Source organism: Cavia porcellus, unplaced genomic scaffold, assembly GCF_034190915.1.
Source record: "Cavia porcellus strain 051 isolate PalLab524CR breed Dunkin Hartley unplaced genomic scaffold, mCavPor4.1 scaffold_31, whole genome shotgun sequence".
NCBI classification, from domain to species: Eukaryota; Metazoa; Chordata; class Mammalia; order Rodentia; family Caviidae; genus Cavia; species Cavia porcellus.
This window is the reverse complement of record NW_026947514.1, coordinates 31025872-31044704: the sequence shown is the minus strand read 5'-3', so window position 1 is coordinate 31044704 and position 18833 is coordinate 31025872. Positions and strand designations below refer to the sequence as shown.

At 42.7% G+C, this 18833-nt stretch overlaps 1 protein-coding gene and 1 non-coding gene across 3 annotated transcripts in view; both read right to left on the bottom strand.

Moving 5' to 3' along the window:
* The window catches only part of Map3k9 (mitogen-activated protein kinase kinase kinase 9), an 86456-nt gene that overhangs the window by 59741 nt on the left and 7882 nt on the right, over window positions 1-18833 (bottom strand). The gene's annotated exons all lie outside the window — the stretch shown is intronic.
* LOC111757594 (U6 spliceosomal RNA) lies at window positions 8506-8612 on the bottom strand. Its single transcript, XR_002791902.1, has one exon. It is a non-coding gene; the product is annotated as a U6 spliceosomal RNA (small nuclear RNA).

The window sequence follows — 18833 nt, the reverse complement described above, 5'->3', positions numbered from 1 at the left end:
AGTCTTGAACACCGAGGATGGTTTACTACAGAGCACTATCCAAGGCACATGCAAGGAAGGAAACTTGTGTTTAGAACAGAAGAAAACTGGCATAAAAGCCACTTATCAAACTGAATTCTACCTTTATGTTCAAAGCCTTTTCTGCTGAAAACCGGGGAGTCAGCTAAAGCCATACTGTTGGAAAAGTGCTCTGAATTCTTCTAGGGAAGGAAACCAGGTTTTTATATTTAAAATGGAATGCTTTGGAAGTGAAGACTAAATATCTGGGACACACACAGATACTTGGACAGGAGTGAACTAGGAAAGCTCTTGTAAGGTGCAGTGGTAAAGGTTTGCTGGCAGGCAGTATCTCCCTATGAAAAATTTAAAACAAATGTGTGTTAAAGACACCCAGGCTGTGACGGTACATTAGGTTAAGGTCTGGACAGAAGACACTGATGGGCAACGGAAATGACCCTGCGATAAGCAGTCTGCAACCACTTTAGAAAGTCTAAGTTTTGATTGAGTCATGCAGACTTCTCCCTGCCAGCACCGCTTCATATAGCATATTCAGGTTCACCACAGGTAAAATCATTATGGGGGCTGTGAGTCAAAAACATATATGCTCAAAAGTGCAAGGACAAGAATTAATTAAGCAGAGGAATCCCTGGGAGCCTGAAGCTCTGTTCTCTCCATTAGGCCTTCACCATCAAGACAGGTATGTACAACATGTGGTCCTAGATATGGCAAATAGACCCAATATAGCTAATAGAGCAAGAAGAATGAGACATTTCCAGTCCAGGACCTCCTCTTCAACTTTCAGGATCCTGTCCCATCAACCCTTCACATATTAGGCTGCAGGAACTAACAAAATACCAGGACTGGCCCATGGCTCATTTTCTACTCATCCCCAGGGTTTCTCTATTTAACCAATCTAACGCTAACAAAAGTGATCAGCATATGCTGGAGGACAAGGCAGAGCCTCTGACTGAGAGTCATATGTCCCAGTGGGTCAACCCTTGAGACACTGGGTTTGGGCCTCAGAAAGACACAATCAGGACCTTAAGCCCCTATCCTGAGCAACTGCAGTGTTCACCAAGTTCTCTGGGAAGCAGATATCACAACCATGGGTAGAAAGGACCTTGGGATTAACTAAAGCCCCTAAAATACAGCCGACATCCAAGATCAGAAATACAACAAACAGCAAATCCTGGTTGTTGCTCCAAGATATCAATACTACTCTAAGATAATAATATGCATGCCTGAGTATCTACTGACTTCAGTGAGTAAAAGATAAAAACTATTTGGTTATTGAAAAAATGTCTGAGTAATCTATGTAAGTAAAAGAAAAGCAAGAGGAAAGAACTTACAGATGAACCTATACAGGAAAATATGCTTTGCACATCTCCATCCTCATTCTTACTGGCTGCAAGTTTACACACCTACAATCCTCACCATCATTTCTAGCTTTTACTGAGCACTTACTACAGGCTAAGCACCATGGTAAAAAAAGAGAGGAAACAGAGCTGGAGTGCAGGACTGGAACACTACACACTGAGGAGCCTGGACTCTGCCCTGGAGTCAGGCCATTTTTAAGCAGGGAAGAGGTGTGATCAGATCCACATTTCGGCAGAACAACTGCGGTTGCAATGAGACACATTCAACTGGAAAACCAACAAGCCAGCAGCAAGGACATAGAAAGCAACCTAACACAGTTTCTCCAGAAGATGATAACAGACAACTAAGGTACAAGGATGAGGGTGGTAGGACAAACTAACTTTACACACAGAGAGAAAGAATAGTTCCTGAGGTCTAACATACCTCTCTGGCATCTCACTACCTGTTTGCTCTGGCTGGGTACCTACATGTAAACAATACAGAAAAATACTAGCATTTAGGGACCAGCGAGACTTTTAGTGATCCCACTTCCCTACGTCTGGTGTAACATCCACCCTATCCATTCCCCTCAGCCTCCACAGTCACTGAGGAACACGGTTTTCTCATTTTCGGTTGCAGTCACCAACTTACCCAGGAATGACTGTCACTGTCTGCACCAGGTACAGTTCTGCAGGTATAGCATGCTAAGACCAGACACTGTTTGCCAAAGTGGCTCAGTGGCATTCGAGTGAGATAGCTGGCAAGCCCTTAGGTCACTTCTGCACTGTACTTTATGTCAGTTAGGGTCTTGCAGCAAGGAGCTCACGGAAAGGCACAGACTAGGAGTGATAGAACTCGTAGAAGAGTTTACCAGGGCTGGCTTATGCTTTCACCAGAAGAGCCAACCTTTTTAGAGCGACTGCTGGGCTCACTAAGCAGTGTTCAGACAGGCTAGTTACTGAATAGGACTGGGAAACTGAAGACTCCATTCAAACCCAAGCATAGTTAGGATTTCAGGCCACTCCCAACTCTGACTGGCCCATGGACATGTGCCATGAGGAGCAAGGAGGAAATCACATGCATATGTGTGGGCCAGAATATGAGAAACCACAGCATAAACCTTCTTCAAATTGTGCCCACACCTATGCTGGCCACATGATTCAACAGTGTGACTGTGCCTTGGTGGGCTGAAGACTAGAAGACATGATAGGGAACTAACAGATGTACAGGCCTCAATTCATCAGCCTTGAAGAAGGATCCTTTACCCAGCGCCAGCCTCCCGTGAGAACTACACTTTTATCACTTCCCTGGATACTGTGCCACCTTCCCCCTGCTTCCATGCTGCTCAGTAAAAGCTCCTTGTGATAACAGAAAAGGTTACCATTTCCCTAACTAAATACCCCAGCATGCATCTGTAGAACACCTTGCTCTTTCTAACATCCTAAATGTGCCTACTTCAAAAGATGCTAACTTGGATACCTACCTACAGTCACAATGTAAAATGAAGCACAGGTGGCACAATTGTTGACTCTAGCTCTGAGTCAGGCCAACACAGATGTCATCAGCAGGAACAGAGAGGCAGAGGCAGAGCATTTGTGCAGCTACTGCCCTGACTAAAGACCATCTCCTCAAACACCCTCCTGCCCTGAATTCTTCTGCCTTCCCAGCTCAAATGACTGAGAAGAGCTGCCAGATCCCAAAGGCCTCAGACATCCAACTACATATCAGATAGAAATAATCAAAGTAAGAGGAACTGAATCAGAATTTTGATGATTTTGTCAACAGAAAGCTGTTCTTTCCTGGAATATGGTCTGGGGTGTGGCTACTGAATGGGCTCGCCAGGATTTTGTATCCCCAAGTTCTGCCTCCAGCTTCCATGGTGAGCATGGAAGTATGTATTTTCAGATCTGCATGCAACACCTCCCATCTTATATTCCTTTCTTCAGTGTGACTGGTACTTTTTCCACTGAAAGAAAGATCCAAACTGGGTTAGTCGAATCTGATAGGGTTTGATACTCACCGTAACTGACAGAAAGCAGTAGAAGTGACAGGGCCTGCCTTCCAAGCTACATCAGAAAAACTGATGCAGCTTCTAACCTTGTTCGTTGGACACCTGCAGTTGAAGCCTTGAGCTACTGTGCAAGTGCAAAAGCTCTGAAACAGGGAGGTCCCTGGAGGGGTTGCATGTGGGCACCTCACTGTCCTAGTCTTCAAGGCCTACCCATGTATGACCAATGTCATACATTCTTTAAGACCTAACTCCTCCATTAAGGACTTCCAGTGAATTCTACCTTCTCCAGGTCCCCAACTTGTGTATCCTTGGCATGCTATGCCATACAGCACCTTATGCTTCCAGCTATTTAGGGTGTGTTTACACAGGAGACTCCCAGGGATACAAAGAATGTAACGGAAGTGACGCCTTTATTATGTATATGATACAAGTATCATATGTCCTACAGCATCTATATATAACAGCAAGCACATCCAATTCTTCTGAGGACCTGCTGGGTAAATAAACTGGTTAAGAATCATAACCCACACAAAGGCAAACATTCCAGGCTCTGTGAACCGTACTCCATTCAGGGCATCAGAGAGGAAAAAGCATCTGAGGGCAGAGGAGGAAGCAGCACCACTCAGCACAGACACCTCCTTCCTCCTCTCACCCTGCAGTCAGGGAAGCCTGCACCACAAAGGATGCAGGCTGTCAACCTCAAAACCTTAATTGCCCTGCAAAGCATGAATAAACTTTCTTAAGAATCACCCTCAAAATCTCCAGCCTTTAAGAGCAGGGAGGGACCAACCTCATGCACCTCCTCAGGCTAAGACTACGTCTGCTCTGACTCACTGTCTTTTTCAGGCTACGCTGTGGGTCCTTTTGTAGTTCCTTCCTCATACCTCTTTGCCCACTAGCAAGGAAGATGAGGACTGCACCTGAACTTTCCCAACCCACCTCCAAATACTACTTTACACACCCTCTTCTCAGGAGCTCGAGCTGACTCTCTCACCATGGCTGGGCGAATTCTCAAGCAGGTGAACCTTGGTTTCCAAGGGGGTGCCTGTCTGTTCCTTCCTTTCTGTTGCTTGGGGAAGTGGACCTAACAAACATACCCAGAATACCCACAAAGTGCAGTACTTATTCTCCGCACTTAGGGAGCCCCTGGGTGAGAAAAGATCCCAGAATATCTCCTTTTTCCTAAGCAGGGACATTTTTACTCTTTTTGGAAGGTCATCTTTGCTAATTTTCCTACTCTCAGTATCTCTTTCAATACACTAAACAGTAGATAAAGCACCAAAAGCTTGCTTATGAGGAACCTACAATTGGGCAGATTCAATGGCCCCTAAAAGCTGGAGCCATGCTCTAGATGAAGCCCAAGTCTTACACATTAAGGATTTAGGACCAGAGCTGTGCCAGCCAGGAGGAAGAGGAAAGACAGTATCCTAAATCAAAACTAGCCCAACTCTTTTATCTTTCTTCATCATTTAGAGGGTTCAAAGCAGCACTACTTTAAATTCCCCCTTTTAATCTCAGTCACTGACTGTACAGAAAGAAGCTCCTAAATTTCATGCTCAAAATCCCTTTTGAAAGAGTGTTTCTGCCAGACTGAGTCATTCAAAAGTTATTTTGTGGGCTGGGGGTTTAGCTCAGCGGCATAAGTGCCTGCTTGGCAAGCATGAGTCCAAATCCTAGTCCTGGAAAAAAAAGTTATTGTAAATCACAAACGTTCACAAGGACCAGTAACAACACAGTCAAGATTCTGATTGTGGGAAAAGAGTTGGGACACATTTGTGGAGAACTGGGTGCTGCTCCACCAACAATCTATCCAAATTGAGGTACTGAAGAATGAACATGAAGTCCAGCTTACATTTCATGACACTGATCTAAACAGATAAACACACCCCAGAAGGGATGCCTCGCTCTTCTCTAGGGGAACAGAACTGCCACGTGGGACAGACATGGTCCACCTGGCACTGTACACAGGCAGCACCCAGAATGGCCCACCCACCTCCAAGGTGACATGGAGCTGAAAGTTGAGGCTCTGAATAACCACACAGGCCTCTGCTGTTAACAAATGTGTCTAAATCTGTTTTCAAATTTACGTTTCTTTTCTGGTTAAAAAAAAAATGTTAAGTTCTATAAACAATCATCTATGAATTTATCTGAAATCTATATATATACCCTTCAGTTAAACAGAAACAAAAGCACAAAACAAACACAAATAGAAACAAGAGACCAATAAAGTGAAAACTTGTATTACAGCCCAACTTTTGGACAGCTCTGGATAAGCCCAACTGTGGTTCAGGACAAACAATAACAAGCAGCAGAGCTAAGGTTCAAGAGGTACTTTTGGAGGAAGCCTAGGTAAAGCAGAAATGAGAAACCAGCTCTCAGATCTTGTGCATTTTAGGGCCTTCATGTCTAGAGGTACCAGAGGCTTCCTAAGGATTCCCTATCTGCAATTCCAGATGTGGGAATGATCTACCCCACAAAGACCCGAAGACCAGGTGTACAGTCCAGGCTGTGGGGAGTCAAGGGTCTCTTGCTGAACAAGTTGCTAGAGAAGGTCTCCTCCTGTGGTCCATCCTCCAAGAGCAGTATAGAAGACATCATGCAAGCACTCTAGAACCTGAATTCACATTCCGTCTCTATCATCGTCTAACTATGTCTAACTCAAAGGCAAAGTATTAAACCTCTAAGTCTCAATTTCCTCTATAAAATGGGAATACTGCCACCTTTGCCTGTAGTATTTGAAGTATGTACTGTTTCAAATAAAATTCTAAAGTATCAAATACAGAATATGATGCACCTCCACATCACATTTCAAAAAATGTTCCCACGCATGGTCATGAATTCGATCCCCCGTACTAATTTAAAAAAAAAAAAAAATGTTCCCATTAGTAACCAAGAAAGAAGATACACAGACTCCACTCCCCAACTTTAACCTTGGCACATATGGTTCTGACCCCTCATTCCGTTATTAGTAATATGTGGGCAGAGTGAAGGATAGGAGTGCTTAGGGAAGTAATAGCATCGTGAGACTCAGGAATCCTACACCAGCATCACTTTGGCAATTCACTCAGCTTCTCCTGGTCACAGCTATAAGGTATCGGAAGCTCCACCTGCATAAATAAGCTCCAAACGAAGTTAAAATGAATGACTAAGATAAAGAATGTCACTGCTCTCCCTAGTTACAGTCCTTTTCTCTTCTGTTTAGACTCTTGAAGGTTAACGGAATGCAGAAACCAAAAAATCCTAAGTATCCAGACAGCATGTACACTGTGACTTAACCTGTGAGAGGAGATGAGGCACAGGACAAGAACAGAACCAACTATAAAGGTGAAATCAGCTGTGACTGCACACTGGAATCCGGGGTAACATTTTCCTTTTTTCCAGGGTACTTTGTCCTGTTACACTGCTCTATCAGGCACACTGTCGCAAACAGTCACCAGGATTTGCCAGGACAGGTCTCAGGTACAGTGTCAGTCCCTACTAGGGCCCTGCTTTGCCTGTCTGGCTCCTAGGGAGGGGTGCGCTGTCAGAACCTTCACAGTTGGGCGAATCCAGAGGCAAACCTTAGGTTTCCAACCACACAAGCTATTCCAATGCTCACCTTCTTTAGAGTCCAAGGCTCCTGAAAAAGTTTATGGAATGGATACATAAAAAACAAGACCTTAAAAGAGAACAAATGAATTTTATCTGATAATATAGTTGAGCCAGGTGTAGTGGTATATGCCTGAGATGCTGGCACTTTGAGAGGCTGAGGTAGGATAATCACAAGTTTGAACCTGGCCTGGGCAATTTAGGGTCTTAGAAAGACCTTGTCTCAGAATAAAAAATAAGAAGGGGATACAATTCAATGTAAAGGCTGTGGATTCACTCTCTAACACCAAAATAGAGAAGAAAGAAAAGGTAGAGGACGAGACCACTACTAAATGCAACTAAGGACAAAAAGAGGCCAAGATTTCTTAGGAACACTGGAGTTACTATCAAATACTTGGACTGCTATGTGCAGAGTCCTCTGTTATACATGATATGAGTGTGAGAGAAAAGTATGGAGCAAGAAAAGACAAGAGTAAAAGAATAATATCCATGTTATCAAAAATCATATGGATCTGGGCTGGGGATTTAGCTCAGCGGCACAAGCACCTGCCTTGCAAGCAGGTGGGTCATGAGTTCAATCACCAGTACCAATTAAAAAAAAAAAAAAAAAAAACATATGGATCAAAAACTTTAAAAGAAAAAAAATAAAGATAAAAACAGAAAACCTGGGGCTGGAGATTTAGCTCAGTGGCATAAGAACCTGCCTTGCAAGCAGGTGGTCATGAGTTTGATCCCCAGTAACGATAAAAAAAAAACCAGAAAACCCTATTGAGCATCTTATGTTTTCATAGAGAAAAAAATTCCAAAAGAAACAAAAACATAACTGCATTTGTTCCTAGAAGTAAGTGTCTTACAAGTCTGGCTGAAAAGGAAATTGGACTTTCTTTATATTTCAATGTTGTATTATTTAACATGTATATTTTGAATTTTAAAAATCTATAGTGTAATTGGAGTGAATAACTAAAACACTGAAAATGCAAGTACAAGACAAAGTATACCAAAAGTATGGCACAAATTGTGATGTAAATACCACGGGAGCAAATGCAGCAGCCAGAATTTATAATCATGGTGGCCAATATACCGATCACTTACTAAATATCAGGCACTGCTAACAGCTTCACATGGATTATCTTATTTAATCCTTACTTCTATCCTCTACACTAATATACAGTACTATAACTATTCTTTTTTCAATTTGCAGAAACTAAAGGATACAGAACATGTAATTTGCTCAAGGTCCCCAGCTAACAAATAACAGAGCTAAGTGGGGTGCAAATCCAGGTTTATCCAAAACTCACGTGTGTCATCTCCCACAGGAAAGGGACTCTGAGACTAAATGGGAACTACAGGGAAAAAGGTCCAGCAATGTTTGGCCAATGTTCACAGGAGGAGGAGGTATGTTTGGGAAAAGACTCAGTGCTGTATAAAACACAGCTGTAATACAGAGATGGGAACAGAGCAAACACGCCACTCACCTTCCAAAATAAGACCACAAAACAGAGTAAGAGCTTTTCAGCCCACCCTGATAGTCCAGTCTTTTTTTTTTTTTTTTTAATATGGAACACTTCACGAATTTGCATGTCATCCTTGTGCAGGGGCCATGCTAATCTTCTCTGTATCGTTCCAGTTTTAGAATACGCGCTGCCAAAGCAAGCACATATTCCAGAGTCTTAAAAGATTCCATGCAACAAGAATGCTAAGCTGGGGAAGCCAGTAGGAATGTGAAAACTGGCCATCCCTTTACCTCAGCAGCCCAGTGCTGCAGCAAAAAGGAGAGATCTCCTGCCTTCCTCCTGGGGCAAAAGCATTCTAATTATCAGGAAAGTCAAACAGAGTCATAAACGGGCCAGCTTTCCCATTCCATCAGGCCAAAGGCCCTAACAGATAAGACAGGACCTGAGCATTTGGAGTTAAAGCTGAGTCCAGAAGGAGCAAGAAGCACAGGCATCTACCACCAAAGGCCCATGCACAGTTAGTGGGAAATGGGGCGGGGTTTCCATGCCTTTCAGATGCTTCAGGTGAAATAAATCTGCCCGCTGAGGTGGGAGAGACAAAACTATGCCTGGCTGGCTTGAGACAATATCCTCCAAGCACTTTAGAAAGTGAAATTCATGAGAACTGATGTTATGACACATGATGAAATGAACAGATACTCTGAAGAAAAAGAGACACTAAAATACCCAGTGCTGATCCTCGAGTGTCATAATGTGACACCCAGCAATAGTATTATTCTTTGATTCGAGTGATATAGCACTACTTGGGTTTGTTCAATCTCAACATAATTGAAGATATGGACAACTGCATATACGCTTAAGTGTATAGGATTGATAACCATATTTCTAAGTTTCTGTCAGATAGTTGAACAGAACTCGTTGCAATCTCGCTGTTTGAAACCCTACTTTATATGCTCCACTTTACTATCTTGAATAACTATTTATAAGAGGACAATCTGTAATCATCAACTAGTGATTTCTTACTGTTTATTTTTCTTTGAAAGTATGCATTATTTCTACCCATTTTCTGTTTTGTTTAGTCTTTCTTTAAATAAAATTTAAAAAAGAAAAAAAAAAGTGGACTTCAACTCTGCCTTACGTACACCTAAAATAACAAGGAATGGGAAGAAGTAGCTCCTGTTCCTTAGAAAGATGGGAAAATGGGGCTGGGGATTTAGCTCAGCAGCACAAGTGCCTGCCTTGCAAGCAGGCAGTCGTGAGTTCGATCCCCGGTACCGATGAAAAAAAAAAAAAAAGAAAAAGACCAAAAAAAAAGAAAGATGGAAAAAAGCACAATGCTGTTTACTGAATGTGGTGCTGAAGTAGTGCTTGTCCCAAATTATTTCATACCACCGTAACTGAAAACAACACTGCTTTTTTTTCTGCATTGCCCACCTTTTACAGGTAAGGTTCCTGGAGCTCCAGGAGGTTAACAAGAGGCCCGGTATCAGGTGCTCCAGACGTAAGGCACTAAGTCCAAGTCTGCCACCCCCCTCGCCTGTCTTTTCCCAGCATGCCGCACAGATTCACAAACCACTCCAGAGAAGAAAAGTTCTTTCTTCTAGATCGAAACCGCCAAGCTTCCTTCTCTAAAAGCAAAAGCTCTGAGGTAGTAAGGAGGGAAAGGAACGTGCAGTGCAACCCATAGCTTTGAATAGTCGCATTTCTATGGACCCTGGGTTTCAAGCAATTCTGTTAGTGAACGGGGATAGTGAGGGATACAATTAAACTATCTAGGTAGTCTTGGGCTCCATCTGAAAAAAGCCCTAGTTTAATACAGAAAAGAGGGCAAGAGGCACCCGTGAATCAATATAACAGCAACACTCTGAGACAGCCAATGTTCCCTGCTTAGCAACAAGGACAGAAGCAGCGTTTGACCTACTGTCTCCAGATTCCAGTCCTGTCCTTGATCTGCTGTGAGGCCCTGTCATAAGTACGTGACTGGAGCATCCTTGTTCAGCAAGGCCATCTGTCACTGCTTGGACAGCAGGGAGGGAGGGAGCCCCTCCAGGCTCCTGTCAACCGTTTCTCCACCAAACCACTCAGCAAAGAATCTCTTTGGGGCCACTTAGCTCCGGTGAGAATAATCCTAGAAGGGCAGTCTGGGAACACTTCAGCCTGACACACCAAGACAGGAACCTGGCAGCCAAGACGTGCCCCCCAACACACCCATGTCCATGCTTTATTTCCTGGATGGACCCCAGACACCCTCTCATTCAAACCTCTCATTTCACAGTTGAGGAATCTGAGGTCCAGAGAGGTCGCAAGATGCATTCACTCTAGATCACACAGATACTGTGTTAAGGGTCGCACTAGGGTCTACATTCCTTATTCTGCTCTAGTCTTGCTCTTAAACAGATGCCCAAGTTCTAACTCCTCTGAGACTTGGATGAATACAAGCTGCGATCCTCTGCCCCTAAAATGAACCAAATACATACCCGGATTCCAGGATATGCATAGGTCTTATGTTATTAATCCTTTTTGTTTGTTTGTTTGTTTGTTTCTGAGACAGGGTCTCACTACGTAGTTCAGGTTGTCCTTGTATTCAATATGTACCTCAGGTTGGCCTCAAACTTGGGACAAGCTTCCTGCCTTAGCCTTCAAGAGCTGGGATTACAGGAGTGCGCCACCAAGCCCAGTTTCAATCCTTACTTTATAACAGGAGGCAAGTGTGGTTCTGTAAGAGGCTGCCTGGGTCCTGAGGGGACTCCATGTAAAGAGTTATGCTTCCCAGATCTGGAAAAGAAGATATATTCTTTTGACTCCACCAAACCATGGACATCAAACATACCTGAGCTCCTCGGTAGGAATGAGGGAAAGTACTAACTTAAGGAATGGAAATTCTGTGTCAGATGAGATCTAAAGAAAGGGAGAAGCACTCAGAAGACAAAGGGAAAGCACTAAGTTAAGTTAAGTTAAGCAAAGGAAAGGAAAGGAAAAGAGGCTCTTATTTCCTCAGAAATTTTGAAGCACAAATCTTGACTTCGAGTAAAGACAAGACCACAGGCTACTTACACAAGTAGTCATTACTAGCTACTACCAGGCTTGCTAGGGGAGTGATATGAGCAAAGAAAGGTTTGTGTTTAATTTTTAAGATACAGTAGCTCAAATCAGGAAGCAAAAGGAAACAGAAGGAAAAGGAAAGAGACTAAAGGTTCATCTGGAAATCAGAGTCCATGTGCTGTTTGGAGTTCCTGTGCTGGACTGACTTTCCTAGGACCGTGCACCCTGTGAAGAGCTCATAGTTAGAACGCCCTGAGGCGCCTCATACAGCACTACCTGCTCCAACACAAGCTCTGTAAGTGCTCAGATGCCGCTTGAGTGGAACCCCTGCCCAGCCCTTTTTTCAGCTGCAGAGAAGACCCCCAAAGGGACCAAATAGGAAGGAAAGGCAGGCAGGACTCAGGAGCAACCCTTGAGGAAAAGAAAGTGAAGCTCCCGCAGAGAGGTCATTTCCCTCCTGACCTCTCTGTGGTTCCTCAGATCTACCACAGAGAAGGATGGCAAAAAGAATCCGAAGGAAACACCAAGACTGCCCTTTGCCTCACTCTCACAGGGCCCTTGGGCCTGCTGGCCTCTGCCTAGACCCTGGAACCCCCTCCCTGTTTTCCCTCTTCACTTTGTCTTCTGAGTGCTTCTGCCTTCCTTTAGATCTCATCTGACACAGAATTTCCTCAGGAAACCCTTCTGCAATGTCCCTACAGAGACACAGCCCTTTATCAACCCCCTCGTGGCACCAACACTGCCCCTTCATGCCACTGGCCAGACTTCTTGCTGTTTTTTTTCTTTTTTGACAGTACTAGGGACTGAACTCAGGGCCTTCCCACTAAGTCTCATCCAAACCCCACCCTGTTTTTCGAAGTTTGAGACAGGATTTTGCAAAGTCACTAAGTTGCCTGAACTTGCAAACTTCCTGCCTCAGCCTTCCAGAATGCTGTGATTATAGACTTGTGCTATCATGCCCACACAGTCATGACTTTACATTTCTGTGTGTCTTTGTTTTGATAAAGATCCTTCTCTCTTATCCCACAGAAAGTTCTTTGAGGGCAGGGCCTGTGACTGTTTTCACTTATTGTTATATTACTAACATCATACACTCAGGCTCAACATAAACCAGCCACTGGGGCTGGGATGTAAGAATGCCTGCCTAATGTACACAAGACCTTGAGTTCAATCCCCAGTACTGCTGAGTGGGCGAAAGGAGAGGAAAGGGGAAGAGACAAGGAGGGGAGGACCCAGGACGGGGAAATCAAGGTTCCCAGGTTCCATTAAAGAGCGGAGAGATACAACAGGACTCACAAGTCAGGCTTCTACCCTCAGCAGCACCTATTGTGGAAGCATGGTCACCTCACTGGCCATTTGCTTCTTTCAACTTTATTCACTTACATATTTATTTAGGCTTGCAGAACAGACCTCTATATTCATGGAGAGTATCTCTCACAAATCGAACACTCTGGGCCTAGCAAACCTTAGGTATAGCCACCGCAACTAACAGATGAATCCAATTCTTTGAGCCCTTGTACATTTTTGCCCAGAAAAATCTTCAGAACACATCTATAATCCTCCAACTCTCTATAAACAGGAACTTAGACAAAGAACCCTAGAGAAGCCCAATGAGGAACATAATGGAGAAGCACCTGAGTGAGTTGGGCACTGCTGGAAGTGTATCATTTGCTCATGAGGTGTACAGAAGCCATTTGGCTATCTCTTGAAAAAGATGGAGAATTGGTTTCTTCAGCTACCACCCACCAGATTCACTCTGGTAATATTTTTTGGTTTCTTACTGTATTTATTTATATGAAAAATTGCTTTCATGGCTTTTCCTCATCTTTTTCTTGATCAGTCTGAGGCCACACTGCTGTCATCAGGACACCTGTGCCTTAGCTGCTTCCTCCACAGGCAGGAATGTGCTCTGGTGCATGTGCTGGAATGAAATGCTACAGTGGAATCCAGCGGTCATGGCCAGCCAATTCCCAGCCATCAAAAGTCCAGGAAGGAACAACCAGCCAGATACACGCCAGGCTTAGAACAACAGTGCCAGCCAACTGTAAGTCAAAGGGAACACAGAAGCACCGTCGCCCTCACACTGCAAGAAAGCACATCTTCAGCTTCCTGAACTCCAAGAGAATGTTGGAGAGGGGCACACATCACAAATGAGCACAGAATTTGGGCTGGAGTTAAGGGTCAAGGTGTTACATGGGCCTCAAATTGCAAGAGCAGCAGTCAATCCAACAACTCAATAGAAATGGACAGACATATGAAGACTATGGAGGGCAGTTCCCAAGGCTGGGTTGGACAGCTGTGACTGGACAGATATTGATAGCGAGTCTAGCAGCACAGCATAGAGTTCTGCTCCAGCAGCCCCTGGCAGTTGGCAACAGGGTCCCATGGAGACATTAGCCAGGAAGAATCAGCTAGGACTGGCATCTGGAAAAGGTGTGGCAAGAGAAGGCAGACACATTCAAGGGTGGCAATGGAGTCACCACTAAATGCCACCTCAGGCATCCAAAACAGGTCAATGAACTCAGGCAATTGGAAAAGACCAAAGGCCTGGAGATTATAAAGAAGAAGAGCAAATTCTAGACAAGTGAGGTGTGAATGATATCCTTACACAACAGAAAGAGAATTTTTACATTTTGATTCCCTGTAAATAAGCCAATTCAAGGGACACTTCATCTATTCATTTACCCATTAACTTATTTAATATATATTTACCTGGAACCATTTGGAAAGCAGACATGAAATCCTTTTGGAAACACAAGGGACACTCCTGAAGTCACAGCCAACAAAGAGGAGATCAGTGAGTGCAACATGGCACCCAGGCTTGCAGTCCAGTGTTTTGATTTGTTCCCACCAAATGCCACAGCCCTCAGAAATGGGTTGCTTCACAGATTCACTCACTTGGCTGGAAGGTATCTGAATATGCAACCACTGAACAAGCAGCTCTAGTCCCTTGTCACTCAAATATTCTTCCCCATACTATCAGGTACTATACATTTAGCAAATGACTGCTTAGTAATGACTACAGCAAGGAATGCAATGGGCCAGCAAAAGGAGAAGCAGCCAGGTTTGGTTGGCACAGGAAACTGGATAGAGTTTGAATAGGCAGGGGGATGAGCCGAGGACATACCTATGAACAAAGTTATTCCCACAGCAAGGGTATATGTTGTGACCCTGGTGACTTAGAAGTTCAGGCTGTGTTCTAGAAGGAAGAGGAGACCAGCCTGGCTTACGGGGAAAGTGCTTCTAAAGGAAGAGGGAGATCAGGCAGCAAAAACCTCATGGAAACTTTAAGTTGACATCTGAAAAGAGGAAGTCCCAAGTCAACTATAGTTCACTATTCTCCTGTTTCAGCTATAAAATGAAGACTGAGTTAGGTATTTGAAACCTAATGAAGATATGGGCAGAAGATAGACTAAATATTAAATAAATTTGAATGCTATGGCCTGGTAGGCAGAATGACATTATTTCTAATTATTTAAAACTAAAGAACTATAGGGCTACACAGAATAATGCACTGAAATACCCTGGCTGTCTAACAGGAGTTTGCAGGTGGCAACAGTGCAGTGATTAAAATACAAGCTGACAATACACTAAGATGAAGGAGAAAAGCCCATTACAAATAATGTATTTATTATTATGTCACTGGGGGTAAAAATAAATGTATAAATGAACAGAAAAACTGGAAAACACTGTTTTTGCCTTCCTGCTTTTGTGTTTTCTAGTGTACGTGCTATTAAAGCAAGTAGTAGTCTGTGTTTTCTAAGAGAAAAGTTGTTTAATAATAAAAGTAATAACACTGCCTTCCCTTTTAAGTCTTTGTATTTTTCCAAAGCTTTTTCAAATTATCTCAGATTTGCTAATTTTTTTTCCTTTTGGCAGGACTAGGGATAGAACCCAGAGCCTCATTTATGCTAGACAAATATTCTTCCACTGAGCTATTCCCACAGCCCAATTAATTTAACTTTTAAAAGACCTATTAAACTGTTGTTCTGCCAAAGGCCTTTATGCCAAACGAATTACTATACAAAATCCTGAAACCATCCTGCCTGTCCCTAAAAAAGAGAAATGACCTTTCCATTAAAAGGGTGCTGTTCACCAATGCCTTTGCTAACAATCCAATATCTGGTTTTGCCCCACTTTGATAGAACAGAGACATAATTCATTTTTACAACCAGTGACTTTTTACAAGGAGTTTTTAAGATGCAGTGTTTAAATTAATGATGTAATGCAGTAAAGTAATACAAGCCATTAGTTAAACCAAGGGTCTGAACTATATGTCCCAGGGCTTTGCTAAGCTTGCTCGGTTATATGATGCTGAACACCCAAGTTTTCCCAAAGTACATCCAGCATTAAGATTCCAGGGTAAGGGGCTGGGGATTTAGCTCAGCGGCATAAACGCCTGCCTTGCAAGCAGGCAGTCGTGAGTTCGATCCCTGGTACCAATAAAAAAGAAAAAGACAAAAAAAAAAAAGATTCCAGGGTAAGACTACTGGCTGCTTCCCCCACCGCCATGTTCATCCTTGGTAACTGACCCTTATTATTCATGGGGCTCAAAACCATCAAACCATCAAAGTCTCTATTTCCCAGTCTCCTCTGAGGCAGCTATGGTCATGTTGTGGCCCATAAATGCAAACAGATATGCTATCCTGGGTCTTTTGGAAGTTAATGGAAACATCTTTTTCTTTGCTTCTCTTTTTCCACCTCCTTCAGGCCTATGTTGTTCTGGGATCAAATTCTCAGTGCTCCAGTAGTCATCTCAAACCCAAAGGGGACCGGGAGAATGCAAGCCATGTATGCACTAAAATAATGGAACAGGCTGGGGATTTAGCTCAGCGGCGTAAGCGCCTGCCTTGCAAGTATGCAGTCATGAGTTCAATCCCTGGTACCGATAAAAAAAGAAAAAGACAAAAAATAAATAAAATAATGGAACAAAGAATAGAACCCTGGGGTTCTTGAAGACATCGTGGAGCTACCCTAAAATGTGCCAGAGGTCTTTGCAAAAATAAATAAATTTATACCTTATTTCAGTCATTGTTATTTTGTTTCATTTCTTAAGATTATATAGTCCAATTTAAACATAATACAGAGTATATCTCAACATAGGATACTATGTGCCATATACACTTCACTGCTAGTACAGCAGATGACTGTTTATTACCAGGGTAATAAAATTTTTTTATAAATCACTGTTTACTAAGACTTTGTAACCAACTGTTAGATGTTTATCATCAGCTACTTTCTTTCTCACAGAGACATCCCCCCGCCATACACACACATACTCTTTTCTCTATTAGTTCAAAGTCATCTAACATATAAACCCCAATATATATACTGCCCTAACATGACAGTGACCAAAATCGTACTCTCTAGAACCCCTAATAAAAACAAAACAAAACAGGCCAGTGTCCCCATGTCTACAAAACACAAAGAAATTATTATTCCCAAACTGGAGACAATGGGCAAAAAATGATCTCCAACTTACCACATACTGCAGTGCAGTAAGAATGACTGGGTCATCAAGGCTCGAGCCAGAGATATGCAGTTCTAAGCAGACACCACCCACAGACTAACATCAAGGTGCTTCCCCAACTTACATTAAGATACACAGCCACGGGGGCTGGGGATTTAGCTCAGCGGCATAAGCGCCTGCCTTGCAAGCGCGAGGTTGTGAGTTTGATCCCCATACTGATAAAAAAAAAAAAAGATATACTACCATATCAACCTCAGCACTACCACATGGTCCAATATACCATGCACATTTCTGACCATGTGTTTTGTTTTGTTTTCCTTTTGCGGTATTGAGCCCAGAACTTCTTCACACTGAGCCCTGTTTAGACAGGGACTCATGATTCCCAAGTGGGACTTGAACTTGTAATCCTCCTACCTCAGCCTCCTGCAGTTCTGGGATGGCAGATATGCACCACAAGTCCTTTAAAATACTATACTTGGGGCCAGGGATATAGCTCAGCAGCACACTGCCTGCCTGGCAACCATGAAGTCATGAGTTCAATTCCCGATACCAAAACTAAATAAATAAATAAAATCAAACACTACTCTGCAGAAATTCATTACTGGCACAACACAGTATCCCTGTACACCCTTCCCCAAAAAATGATATTCAAGTCCTCTACCTTCCTTCTACAGAGAACTTTGGTAAGGGAGCCTTTTCTTCACAAGATCTTAGATTCCCAAAGATAAATCTTGTAAAAGGTAAAAACTTTATATGCCTAGTTTGAAATTACACTCAAATTTGAAACTTTATCAAGGAAATAACAGATATTTACAATTCTTTTATCCCAGCTAGACTTTCTAAATAGGCTCAATTATGTAACACTATAGCATTCTGCCTGGTTCTCTCAGCAAGATAAGGATGGTTAAAAGAAAAAAAGATTTCATTTCTACCAACCCATCTGCTGCTTCTTAACGACCATCCAAAACAACTTTCTAGGTAGAAAGTACTCTGAAGGTCACCAAAAGTGAATTTAACATGTTTAAAGAATAGAATTTTAGATGAAGGACAAGAATAACCACATGATAAAGGAAAAAATAATGGCATAGGAAATAAGAGAAACCAGATTTTACTTTATATAACTTAAATCCTCTTACGTACCATATGCAAAATGCATACATAATGTTCCACACTCTTGCAAGGTGGAAGTTTTCTATTAATAAGGGACCAGAGCATGCAAGTAGAAGATATAAAAGCTATTTTAAATTAAAAGTATATTGTATATATATATCACATGTAGCTTTAAAAATGCCTAGAAGGATACATTCTATGTTCTCTCTAAAGGAAAACACTGCAGGTTAATTCTTTCTTCTGCTTATCTGCACTAAGTTTTTTAAAATAAATACTACTTATATAATTTCAAAATGCACTTTTAAAAGTGAGCAGATTCAAAGTTCTTCCTCCCCTCCTGCCCTTCTTTCTCAGAAAGGATGCTCTGAAGTATATCCTGTATGCAACTGTAACCTCACTACAGTCAGTTCAGGCAAGAGAGCGCACAAGTCATTTTACAAGTGTAACATACTCTAGTGCCTCTGATTCAGTTCAAGGGAAGGGACTGAATTCTCCGCCGACTCACTATTTAATTATATCGAACACTTCCTTTACTGTCCAGTTTATAGATTGTGGGTGTTTAATAAAAACAGGTACTTCTCACTTGTCTGCTATTAAACATCAGGTAGTTATAGAATTAATTAATAGTACCCTTGGGCTACCAGGAGATCTGTAATACTACCCAGCCATGCCATGCTCTCCAAATTAACAGCCACCACCAGCACCGGGTTCTAGTTCAAACAATTCTCCTCTGATGTTCCCTACTCCACAAGGCACCTCCAATGGAGGTGTTTAGGTAGAAATTTGGACAGGTGGTATAGGT